The following is a 7,564-nucleotide window of genomic DNA, read 5'->3' as shown; positions in this document are numbered from 1 at the left end:
ATTTGTATTTGTGGCTGAGTTATTGGCTTAAATAACTCCGTTACGAAGCTGTATAACACGACCATCAAAACGTCAACTCCATACCGTGTCTGAGGTCGGAAGGTAAACAGAAGCATCCAGCGGAAGCGGAAGTTTTTTTTCTTCTTCTCTCGGTTTTTTGGCGGATTGCAACTTTAAGGTGCATACCGCCACCTACTGTACTCGCCGTGAAGTTGTTTGCAGCCTGCCAGGAAAAGCTAAGCAGAAGAAGAAGAAGTGACGTCAGCGGCTCATTTGCCTAATCCACCCCCAGGAACTCATTTTGGTGTGAACGCGATCTGCTTTAGTTCGTCAGAACTAAAAGAACTCTCATGAACTAAAGTTCTCAGGAACTACTGTGGGAAAAGTACTTGGTGTGAACGCGCCTAATAAAGCTGATCTTTTGTACAGTGCATTTGGTTCTCTTTTATTTACCAGTCAACAGACACAATTACAATAGTGCAGACACACCTTAGTGCAAAGATTAAATGTCAGTATCAAAACAGTACTCATACTGTATATTTGTATATTAATATGAATATATTATTATGTTAAATGAGTGTTAAAGACAATGGGATGAGGTTGAAAGCTCTTTAAAAAGCTTTTGTATACCATCTTTACTGTGATAAATACATACATGTTAAGCATACACACCTGAAGAACTACGTTACACACAGGTTAGTCTGTGTACCGCTGCACTGCTGCTGGTTTAAACAAAGACAGTCATGATGCTAGTGCCGTGCATGTAGGTTCTCTTTTATTTATCAGCAGCAGATCAATAAGTGTCAGTAGTATCAAAACAATATAATAACAGTGGCAATATATATATATATATATATATAATAACAATAGGTAGGCTCAGCAGCAGACACACCTTAGTGCAAAGTTAGGTGTCAGTATTAATAACAGTGGCATATATATATAATCACAATAATACAAAATTAACTGTCCCAGGTGTAGGCAATTTGGGGTGAAGTGTCTTGCCCAGGGACACAACGACATCCTGACTGCAGTGGGGTTTGAACCTGTGCTCCCCTGATCCGAACACCAACGCACCAGACCACTGCACCACACGCCTCCCAATAAGTCATTGTACAGTTTATCAACGACGACAAGTTTTTCTTAATTTTTGTATTGAAGGCCTGTTGGATTGAATCAGCTCGCTTAGCACTGCCAGAAGCCCAGCCTGAAAGGTATTTTGTTGCTCCACCTCGATTCCTGGGCCTTGTGTGAATGCAGCGTCGTGCATCTCCTTGGCACGCAGGTCCTCATTCTCCTTGCTGACCATGGCACGGCGGTCCATCGCCATGATGGTGTCAAGGAAGCTGTCATCGCGTGCCCACTTTCCTAAGGTGAAATATGCAAGATACAAGATCAGTTTAATCGCAACAACGAGACAACATTGTCCAACATTGGACATGGTGCAGGCAGGGACAGTGTACAAAATGCAGGTGTAAAGTATAAGATATGATCAAATAATATCAAATAAAAAATAAATATCAAAGTGCCCTTATTTATTGTTTTGTGCTTAATGTATGCTTGAACTTTGTTTTATAGGGATTAGTGGACATCAGTTAGATGTGTAACCTTCTTTCAAGGCCAGAGTAGTTACAGTGTAAGTGGATTGACATCTAACATAACATGGCTGAGTACAATTATAACAATCAATAAAAAAAAGGAAAAATAAATAGAATTTCAATTACATTTCTACTTAAATGTGCAAAAATATTAGAACATCAGTCTTTGTGGCATGCAGGTAATCAACTGTTTAAGCTTTTACCATTAACATGTAGAATGAATGTTGCAAATGACTTGAAATTATAGCAACTAGGTAGCATTATGTCCAGCTAGCATGCTAATTGCTAACGTTATATTATTGTTTTATCCCGGAGGGGAAAACTAGTTTCTAATCCTGAGAGAAACACCTCGCCTGAAACACGATTAGTGCCATGAGTTAGTGAAGCAAATTACAGAACATTGCACACTTATTCACAAGTCAAATCGTGTTCATAGCGGTTACGGCTGAGAATAGCTAGCTAGCTAGATGTTGTTAGCCAGCTTGGACCTATGATAACAAGTTCTAGCATGGCTAGCTCGCTAGCTACTGAGCAAATAGAAGTACATCTAAGACCAGTATTGTGCAGATTAAAACAGTGCAGTGCCTGTATTTTATTTTACCTTCATAGTCGTCCCGACATGACTTTGCCAGGTCTGCTAACTTTGCTGAGCCACGGAAACTGCATTCAGTAGAAGCTTCTGAATGCGGCGCTTCGCGTCCTCCGAGTAAATCGCCAGAAGCGCCGACACATCCTCATCACTCCACCGCTCCGATGATTTATTTAGTGTTGCTATAATAACTGCTTTCACAAAAGTAATCTCTTCGGGTGCGCTGGCCGAAGCGTGCAAATACAATGGCCGCTTACAAAAAAAAATTCAGAGTCAGGCGGGCGTGGTTTGCATTCCGCACAGCCAATCAGACGTACGAACTATTTTCTCCCACGACAGTCCCTGCTCTCTAGCAGGGACTGAAAAGCGGGTCGGACGAACTAATTTGAACTACTTTAGTTCCTGGTGCTTTTTGGTGTGAACGCAAATATATCGTAGTTCTGATGAACTATTGTGGGAAAAGTACTCCGGTGTGAACGCGCCTAATGAAGCACAAAAACCCTCTTTGTATTAAGCTAGCTGCCACAGAAAGTACAGCTTAACATGCTAACCTTTGGTGGAGAGCTACAGTTAGCTAACTTCATGTTCAACACAACACCTCTAATGGCATTACATTGACGATTTTAAACAAAACGTAACTCTCAACTTGTAAGATAACGGTAAGTTAACTTACAACTTATAGCTGCATCACGTTTTTCAGGGGAAACACAAACTGCAGAAAACGTTAGCTGCTAACTGTTGTTAGCTAAGACAGCTAGCCTCCTAGCAAACGTAAGGTTAAGTTAACATTAACGTAACGTTGTAAGAAAGCAAAACGAACCTTCGAGAAAGCTTTTACTCTCAGACTTGGTGAAATTGTGTAGTGTTGCTTACCTCCAGAAGGACTTTTAGCGCGTTTCCCAGTAGACAGAGCTGTCAGAGCGGTGCCTCTCAGAAGAGCAGCCGCTGGGCGGAGTCACAGAAACGTTCAACTGATGTTGCAACACAGTCTCACGGCATTTTGTGTTATAGTCAAAACATACCGCTTTGTTTCAACCACTGCCGTCTCGCCGTTCCCCCGTGTCCCGCCCTCTCTGTCTGTCTGTGTCTATTTCAGTTTCGCTAGCAAGACTGCTGGTAGACCAGCTTCACCAGCATAGACCAGCTAAAACCAGCATAGACCAGCATGACATCCATGCTGGGCTATGCTGGTTTAGCTGACCAGGCTGGTCTTGAACCAGCAAGAACAGCCTGGCCAGCTTGTCCAGCCTGGTAAACCAACTAAACCAGCCTAACACCAGCCTAAAACCAGCTAAAACCAGCTAAAACCAGCTAAAACCAGCTAAAACCAGCTAAAACCAGCAACCATCTTAAACTGGTCTATGCTGGTTTTTTCAGCAGGGCAGTCTGCGTATTCCCACTTATAGTTTAAGCTCTAATGTTTACAGAGAATAAATAGAATCTGATCCTTTTACAACAAACAAAATATGCTCTTTTTAGTTTTTTAGTCACATTGTAATCCCCCTGCTTCTTTCTGAGCAGTGCCTTTGTAACCCTATTCACCACCTCATTTGAAGCCAGATATGACAAGATCTCTATCTGCAAACTATGCAAGTGAGCTGAACTAACACTTGCAGGTTGGTGTGACAGGGTGAAACAAAGGGCCGTGCCACAAACGCATTTCTGCACAAAAGTGTCTCAGCACAACTGATGTGTTCCCTTCCCCTACGACTCAGTTTTCTCCCCCTGTGCCCTAACAAACCCCTTTTTATTTCTCTCTCTTTTCTCTCTGTCTTTTCAATTCATTACAATTTTAAATTAGTGAATGTAGTCTGGTTGGGCATTTTGCCCGTCGCTATCATCTTTTTTTGGAACCAGAAATGACCATATTTGGGGCAAGAGGTAAGAACTTGGGAGGAGCTAGGCCCAGCTGTTCACTCACTGAACTGCATGTTTGAAGTATGTGTACTTTATTATATTTTCCCTTCTTAATTATTAATAGGACCAAACTGAGCCTAGGAGAAAGAATAAGGAACACAAGCAAACCTTGTACCAAAATAAAAAGGTAAAAAATAAACATTTTGTGTAAGCTGTATCTTTCCTGTATTCTTCCTACGACTCTTGGTGAGAGCATTGGATTAAAATAAGGTGGTGGAAAGTTTCGCACAGAAGCTGTTAAGGACAGCTTTTACTACTTGTTTATTTTATGGCTGTTAAATGGATATTGCAAAAAAGGATCAGGGTCTCTGATACTAATTTGGTGATCAGTTAATAAGTACATGTTATGCTACTTGTCAGGTTCATATTTGTATTTAGTTCCTCTACTTTTACATGTTTCCATGCTTTAATGTTCAAAAAGGTCTTTATTTCTTCACCTCTTTTCCCCCTCTGTCTGAAACCAGAGCCCAGTCTGCTCTGATTGGTTAGCTGGTCAGCTCTGTTGTGATTGATCAATCGCTTAGAGATGTCCCGCCCCTATCACGTACACTGTGTTGGAGCGTTAGCCAATAGAAGCGCAAGTTTTACATAGTGATGTCACTATATTCCATACACAATGAGTTTCAGGCAGGAGGGGAGTGTGTGGGAGAGAAACTAGGGAACTTTTGGATTTGATCCTTTGCAGACCATTTGCACACACAACAACCTATATAACACACTACAGGAAAGGGAAAACTAAAAATTAATAATAGGGCCTTTTTCATATTGTGGATCTGTAAGAGCAACAAGGCTGTCTCAAACTCTACAAACTATGCTTAAATAATATTTACAATATTATTTGTTTTGCTATGAACACTGATATGAGAGCAGGACACAGGTTAAAATAAAAGCATACTATGATACATAAACCCCAGCAGTCCTTATTTCACCTCTTCAACAGTAGACCATGGAGTGAACCACTTATTTGGTGCCCATCAATCAATGTGACTTTGACCTCCAGTCTGAGGGAATGCATCACTCTCTGTCAACAGTGCTGCGTAATTGTGGCTTGGCGATGATGATGTGTTTATGCCCAGACATCGGACTAAAAGAGCTCTCTGCCATATTTCTATTGGCGTGATTACGATAAAGCCGATGAAGATGTCTAAGTCAGACACCGTGTCAAACCACAAACCCACCGCAGCTCAGGCACAAGCTGTTTGACTCAACGGGGAAGAAACCCCACGATTACTCAGCAAACCAGTGAGCGCCGTCACACTGACATGCTCAAAACAGGTCTTTTTGGTGAAGTCAGATAGCTTTTTAACACTGCCCCCCTCATTATTGGCTAAGATCAGGTCTCTCAATAAAAAGCACAATGATAAAGGATGTATTGAGCGGCAGCCTCGGTGCTCATAAAGTGGAACAGTAAATCTCTGTTGGAGAACTTTAACTCTTTTGTCCCAAGCTGGTCTGTCCGTTTTTTTCTGCTTAGCCTACAGACTCTGCTTTTTTTCTTCTAGCCAAGAGCCAAATAGAAAAGGAAGCACTAATTTTGGACAATCCAATGCACCTTGGGATATTTTACAGGAAATCACCTTCATTGGGAACCGCATTGACATAGCTATAATTACCTCTTTGTTATTGTCTGCAGTTCAATGGAAAATACAAGATAATGAGGATTGTTTTATATCCTTAATTCACTACGTGTGTGTGTCTACATGCTGAGGGTGTGTGAGGTACATAATGAGCGCGGTTAAGGCTATAGTGTGAACATGACCGGCGGTGCGGTAAATTATTGATGAACCCAGGAGCCTTGAGAGGCTTTAAAGCAGCTTCACCTTGAGGTCAGAAGCTTAGCCTCTGATATCTGTCGCAGCTCGCCCTCAGGGCCTGCTCGCTGCTTTTTGACACCATTTAGACGCCATGATAAATACATTAAACATGACTGTCTGCCGCACGTTTTGAGTGCAGCCTCTTTATCAGATCAGAAGACATTTGAATCAGTGTTGTTTCTTGGAGATAACGTCCTCGATCTGCACTTCTGCCCGTGTTGTTGAGGCTAATCTGCAGTTGAATTCTCCTGTCTTCCCTGCCTTTAATGGAGGTGCATTACTTTGTCATTTAGGCTAATTACCGCTGAACAAATGGTTTCTCGCTGCCTGTCAGCCAGCAGTGTGTAATCATTCTTGACCTACTCACTGAACTGCATGTTTGAAGTATGTGTACTATATTATATTCTCCCTGCTTAATTATTAATAGGACCAAACTGTGTGGGATGTGCTATCCACTTAATCCATGCTCTTAATAACTGTGGTTGGACAGTGGGGAGGGAGAGGAAGAGGAAGTGGAGCCGAGGTGAAAGAATAAGGAACACAAGCAGACTTTTTACCAAAATAAAAATGTGGAAAAGGCAAAAAGGATCACATTTTGTGTAACCTGTATCTTTCCTGTATTATTCCTACCTGTATACTCTTGGTGAGAGCATTGGAGGTTTTACTCAGAAGCTGGTAAGGACAGCTGATGCGTTTACTGCTTGTTTATGGCTGTTAAATTAATATTGTTAAAGGATCAGGGTCTCTGATACTGATTTGATGATCAGTTTCAGGACATTGTTGGCAAAAATGACTTTTTTCATGCACTGGTAATGTTGGTATTGGGCTAATATGCTTCCATAACATATTTTCTTTCTGACTTATGAAAATAAAACATTAAAATACACATTTAGGTGTTAATCGTCTATTTGAGTATGTCAATTGTTTAACACATTTTACCATACTTAATGTTAGGGAATTATTTGCCCTCGTGTCCTCTTTCATCCTCTGACACAGATGCTCCAACCTTGAGCAGCCGTTATCTCCCTTAAGGAGGGGCCCTAGCAAGTTGTTGTTGTTACCAGTTTGTGACCGGGCAACTGTCGGTCAGAGATAGTCATTGTTGTGGGACACCTGGAACACATCCTTCTCGGGGTGTAGATGACCCTGAGCCATAAGCGACAACAAATGTGATTCAGTGTCCTCAGCTGTTTAGTCTATCTATTGAAGAATGTTGATTATTACACTCCGAACTAGTTAAAACATCGAACTACAGAAGGGTTCTTCAGAATTGATTTAGCATCTCTACCGTGTGTTCAGAATGTGGCCCGTGACATGTCTTGTGAATTCTCCGGCCGAAGCTCCAAATAAACCGTCAGTGCTTGCAATCAAAGCTCCAGCTCTCCTCATGTGTCTCTTGCCCCTTTCACACCAACGCGGTTCCAGGGCCGGTTCGGAGCTAGAGCCTGAAAAGCAGTTTTTTCCTGTTCACACCGCAGCGGAGACCGCTCTAAGGTCCGAAACCCGGTGCTTTTTAAGCACCAAAGAATGGTCAGTCTAGAAGCAAGAACCGCATACGTCACGCTTACGTCGGAGGCAGGGGCAGGGGCGGTATCAACCTGAGCAATAACAGTTTATGGCGAGTACGGCAAATTAAAGTTGTAACAAGC

The sequence above is a fragment of the Trematomus bernacchii genome, unplaced genomic scaffold (genome assembly GCF_902827165.1).
Source record: "Trematomus bernacchii unplaced genomic scaffold, fTreBer1.1, whole genome shotgun sequence".
Classification (NCBI taxonomy): Eukaryota; Metazoa; Chordata; class Actinopteri; order Perciformes; family Nototheniidae; genus Trematomus; species Trematomus bernacchii.
This window is presented reverse-complemented; position numbering follows the sequence as displayed.